Source organism: Hordeum vulgare, chromosome 1H (assembly GCF_904849725.1).
Source record: "Hordeum vulgare subsp. vulgare chromosome 1H, MorexV3_pseudomolecules_assembly, whole genome shotgun sequence".
NCBI classification, from domain to species: Eukaryota; Viridiplantae; Streptophyta; class Magnoliopsida; order Poales; family Poaceae; genus Hordeum; species Hordeum vulgare.
The window spans coordinates 80,583,983-80,590,355 of NC_058518.1; positions in this window are offsets into that span (position 1 = coordinate 80,583,983).

The following is a 6,373-nucleotide window of genomic DNA, read 5'->3' on the forward strand; positions in this document are numbered from 1 at the left end:
GATCGGTTTTAAATATGCAAGGCATGGCATGGCAATTTACGCAATCAAACACTACACATTAAGTGAAGCTCAATATGCAAGGAGTTGCGTATGACGAAACTACACATACGAATTATTGAGTTCACTCCCATTCAGGTACACGGAAATATTAAATGTTGTTAAACATGGAAAGGGGTGAAGCACAAATAATCTACCTATCTAGGCATTTTAAATGAGGTCAGAAACGACATATAGCATTTCCGAAACGACCCACGCAAAAACTTCAAAATCTATACAGATTTTTCCTAACCACATTTTATGTTTGTTAAACGGCAAAACAAAGTGGTTCACGTGAAACTACATGTCGTTCTACTCCATTTACATATATGGCTCATCTCCAACAGAGCTACGTTAAATAACTACGAACTAAACCATTTCTAACACGTCGACACGCAAACCAATGGAAACAGAACGGCTAATAGTTTTAAATATGCATGAGAGTTAGAAAATATTATTATATGCGAAATTCTAATCACTTTGCATATATAATTTTTTGCAATCCAACGCACGGTTTAAAAACTACGGGCGTTTGAAAAATACGCATTTTTTCCGAAATTAGAGAAAATCGATGGACATAAAAAAACTAAACGAGCTGAATCTGGCTAAGGGCCGAAACTAACCATGGGTGCAATATACTATATTGTGCACAGGCGCAAGATAGAGGGGTGACACGTCTCCAACGTATCTATAATTTTTTATGGTTCCATGCTATTATCTTGTCAAACTTTGGATTTTTTGTATGCCTTTTATATCTTTTTTGGGACTAACTTATTAACTCAGTGCCAAGTGCCAGTTCCTGTTTTTCCGTATTTTTGACCCTTTTCACAGGAGAATATTAAACGGAGTCCAAACGGAATAAAACCTCCAAAAAGATTTTTTTCGGAGCAGACGATACGCAGGGGGCATGAGAACCAAGGCACAGTCCACCAGGGGAGGCCACAAGCCCCCTAGACCCGGCCAGGGGCGTCCGCGCCTAGCCGGCTTGTGGGCCCCCTATGGCTCGTCTGCCCTACTTCTTCCGCCTATAAATCCTCGAAAAATCCAAAACCACGGGAGAGATCCACGAAAATACTTTTCCGCTGCTGCAAACTTCTGTCTCCGTAAGATCCCATCCGGGGCACGTTCTGGTGCCCTGCCGGAGGGGGGATTCGGATACGGAAAGCTTCTCCATCAACACCATTGCCTATCCGATGATGCGTGAGTAGTTCACCATAGACCTTCGAGTCCATAGCTAGTAGCTAGATGGCTTCTTCTCTCTCTTGGATCTTCAATACAAAGTTCTACATGATCTTCATGGAGATCTATCGATGTAATCTTCTTTTGCGTTGTGTTTGTCGAGATCCGATGAATTGTGGATTTATGATCAGACTATCTATGAATCTTATTTGAGTTTCTTCTGATCTCTTTTATGCATGATTTCATATCCTTGTAATTCTCTTCAAGTTGTGGGTTTTGTTTGGCAACTTGATCTATGATTCTTGCAATGGGAGAAGTGCTTGGTTTTGGGTTCATACCGTGTGGTGACCTCACCCAGTGACAGAAGGGGTAGCGAGGCACGCATCGTGTTGTTTCCATCAAGGGTAAAAAGATGGGGTTTATATCTATTGCATGAATTTATCCCTCTACATCATGTCATCTTGCTTAAGGCGTTACTCTGTTCGTCATGAACTCAATACACTAGATGCATGCTGGATAGCGGTCGATGTGTGGAGTAATAGTAGTAGATGCAGACAGTATCGGTCTACTTGTCTCGGACGTGATGCCTATATGTATGATCATTGCCTTAGATATCGTCATGACTTTGCGCGGTTCTATCAATTGCTCGACAGTAATTTGTTCACCCACCGTAATATTTGCTATTTTGAGAGAAGCCTCTAGTGAACACTATGGGCCCCGGGTCTACTTCACTTCATATTTTCAGCTCCACACTTATACTTTGTTGCACTTTCCGCCTTCAGATCTCACCTTGCAATCAATCGTGAAGGGATTGACAACCCCTTTGTAGCGTTGGGTGCAAGTTTGCTGTTTTTGCGCAGGTACTATGGAAACTTGGCTTAATACTCCTACTGGATTGACACCTTGGTTCTCAAACTGAGGGAAATACTTACTGCTACAGTGCTGCATCACCCTTTCCTCTTCAAGGGAAAAACCAACGCAAGCTCAAGAGGTAGCAAGAAGAATTTCTGGCACCGTTGCCGGGGAGGAGCAAGTCAAGAATAGTCTCCCGTCAACGTGTCAATCTCTGGCACCGGGGATTATTCTAAGTGAAGCTTATCCAAGTAAGTGTCACAAACTCATCTATTGCATTTACTTTTTTGCCTCTCGTTTTCCTCTCCCCCACTTCTGAAAAACAAAAATTTACAAAAATATTTGCCTTTTTCGTTCGCCCTTTTCTTTCGCTTGCTTTCTGTTCGCTTGTCTCCCTGTCTGCTTGCTGAAGTCACCATGACTGAAAACACCAAACTTTGTGACTTCTCGAGTACTAATAATACTGATTTTATTAGTACTCCGATTGCTCCCGCCACTAGTGCGGAATCATATGAAATCAAGGCTGCTTTGCTGAATCTTGTTATGAAAGAGCAATTCTCCGGCCTTCCTAGTGAAGATGCCGCATAGCATCTTAATACATTCATTCAGCTTTGCGATATGAAAAAGAAGAAATATGTGGATAATGATGTGATTAAATTTAAGCTATTTCCATTCTCATTGCGAGATCGAGCAAAAACTTGGTTTTCGTCTTTGCCCAAAAATAGTTTTGGTTCTTGGAACAAGTGCAAAGATGCTTATATATCCAAGTATTTTCCGCCGGCTAAGATTATCTCTCTCCGTAATGATATCATGAATTTTAAGCAACTTGATCATGAACATGTTGCACAATCTTGAGAGAGAATGAAATTGATGATTAGAAATTGTCCCGCTCATGGCTTGAGTCTTTGGATGATTATACAAATCTTCTACGCTGGTTTGAATTTTGCTTCTAGAAATATCTTGGACTCCGCCTCCGGTGGAACCTTTATGGAAATCACATTAGGAGAAGCCACAAAACTCCTAGACAATATCATGACAAACTATTCTCAGTGGCACACTGAAAGGTCACCTACTAGTAAAAAGGTACACGCTATAGAAGAAATTAACTCGTTGAGTGCTAAGACGGATGAGTTAATGAAATTGTTTGCTAGTAAAGGTGCTCCTTTAGATCCAAATTATATGCCCTTGTCTTCCTTGATTGAGAGTAGCAATGAGAGCTTGGACGTTAATTTTGTTGGTAGGAATAATTTTGGTAACAACAATGCTTTTAGAGGAAACTATATTCCTAGGCCTTTTCCTAGTAATCCCTCTAATAACTTTGACAACTCCTACAACAATGCTCATGGAAATTACAATAAATTACCCTCTAATCTAGAGAGTAATATTAAAGAGTTTATCAACTCGCAAAATATTTTCAATGCGTCCATAGAAGAAAAACTACTCAAAATTGATGATTTGGCTAGGAGCTTTGATAGAATGTCTATTGATATTGATGCTTTGAAAGTTAGATGTGCTCCTCCCAAGATCAATATGGAGGAAACTTTGAAAGCTATGCGTGTTTCCATGAATGAGAGTAAAGAAAGAACCGCCCAAATTCGTGCTTGACATGAATGGCTTAAAAAGGCGTGTTCTCGTAATGAGAATCACGAAGATCTTAAAGTGCTTGGTGTGACTCCCATTGAATCCTTGTTTTCTAGTGTCAAACCTAATGATGATGGGGATGGATATGAATCCACCTTGGTTGAAAAACACCCCAATGATTCGGAGTCTATCTATCTTGATGCTAAAAGCATTGAAAGTGGAGTAGAGGATATCAAAACTTTGAGTAGTAATGAAACTACTACTTTGGATTTCAAGGAATTCAATTATGATAGTTGCTCTTTGATTGAATGTATTTCCTTGATGCAATCCATGCTAAACTCTCCACACACTTATAGCCAAAACAAGGCCTTTACCGATCATATTCTCAATGCTATGATGAAATCTCTTGAATTGGAAGTTTCTATTCCTAGAAAACTTCATGATGAGTGGGAACCTACTATCAAAATGAAGATCAAAAACTATGAATGCAATGCTTTGTGTGATTTGGGTGCTAGTGTTTCCGCGATTCCAAAGTCTTTATGTGATGTTCTAGGCTTCAATAAGATTGATGAGTGCTCTCTTAATTTGCATCTTGCGGATTCTACTGTTAAGAAACCCATGGGAAGGATCAATGATGTTCTTATTATTGCAAATAGGAACTATGTACCCATGGATTTCACTATGCTTGATATTGATTGCAATCCTACATGTCCTATCATTCTTGGTAGACCTTTCCTAAGTACTATTGGTGTTGTCATCGATATGAAGGAAGGGAATATTAGATTTCAGTTTCCTTTAAAGAAGGGCATGGAGCATTTTCCTAGAAAGAAAATAATATTGCCTTATGACTCCATGATGAGGGCTACTTATGGTTTGAGCACCAAAGACGATGATACGTGATTCTATCACCTTATGCCTAGCTAAGGGCGTTAAACAATAGCGATTGTTGGGAGGCAACCCAATGAATTTATCTTTGCTTTTTTGCTTTCTGTTTTGTTGCATCCACACCATCATAATTCTGTTATGCTTGTGTCTTTTGTGTTTCTTTTTGTGTTTGAGCCAAGTAAAACCTTTATGACTAGTTTGGTGATGGTTGTTTGATCCTGCTGGAAAAAGACAGAAACTTTTCGCTCACGAAATTATTTTTCATTTTTATCCAGAAAAATATTTTGAGTTGATTCTTTTTTCTGCTGGTTGATATGCCAATTTCCCAAACTGTAGTAATTTTCAGAATTTCAGATACCAGAAGTATACGAAGTATACAGATTGCTACAGACTGGTCTGCTTTTGACAGATTATGTTTTTGTTGTGTTGGTTGCTTATTTTGATGAAACTATGGATAGTATCGGGGGGTATTATCCATGAAAAAGTGAGAATACAGTAATCTAACACCAATATAAATAGAAATCAAGTTTGCTACAGTTCCTCAAGAGGTGGTAGTTTGTTTTCTTGTGCTAATGATATCACGAGTTTCTGTTTAAGTTTTGTGTTGTGAAGTTTTCAAGTTTTGGGTGATGTTCTCATGGACAAAGGAATAAAAAGTGGAAAGAGCTCAAGCTTGGGGATGCCCAAGGCATACCAAGCCAAATTCAAGGACACCAAAAAGCCTAGGCTTGGGGATGCCCCGGGAAGGCATCCCCTCTTTCGTCTTCAATCCATTGGTAACATTACTTGGAGCTATATTTTTATTCACCACATGACATGTGTTTTGCTTGGAGCATCTTGTATCGTAGGAGTCTTTTCTTTTTGTTGTGTCACAATCATCCTTGTGGCACACCTTTTGAGAGAGACATGTACTCATCGTGAATTTGCTAGAATACTCTTCGAGCCTCGCTTATATCTTTTGAGTTAGGCAATTTAGCTCACATGTGCTTCACTTATATCTTTTGAGCTAGATAACTTTGCTATATGTGCTTCACTTAGATCTTTTAGAGCACGGCGGTGTCATATTTTGGAGAAATAAGAACTCTCAATCTTCACTTATATCTTTTTGAGAGTGATCTCTCTGAGTAACTTGGTAGTTGGCTTGTGCTATGAAATTAGTCCCAAAGGTGATAGGTACCCAAAGAGGATACAATAAAACTTCCATCTTCATGTGCATTGATTAGAAAGAGAAGTTTGATTCCTCTAAAATAGTTTTGAGACATGGATTTGGTAATATTAAGAGTTATGTTAGTAGGGTGTTGTGAATCTAGAAATACTTGTGTCGAAGTTAGTGATTCCCGTAACATGCACGTATGGTGAACCGCCACTACAACAACAACCCCCATATAGCAACGCATTTTTCTGTATCTAAAAGTCTATATATGCGTTGTTACTGTTTTTACCAACGGTTTGGGATGTGTTGCCTTATCCGGCGTTGCTAGCGCATAATGCAACGCTTATATCATCGTTGGTAAAAGGAACCATTGCAAGAATGCAACACATAAAACAAACGTGTGCAACACTTCTAGTTGGTGCTTAACGAATAGGAATCAAAATCCCATTGCTTGGCAACGAAGAATTTGCAGCCCTTCAAGCGTTGGTTCATATATAATGTGAATAATAATCTTTTTTATACATATAGCCAGCAATTTAAATTAATGCTTCACAAAATGATGATAATTATCAAGTGAAGAAAAACAAGCGAATATACTCATGAGAGGAAGAAATCATATATTAGATAAAACTGCTTCTTTACAAATGTGAATATTACACAAGGAAAACCATCCAAATGGGATGTATA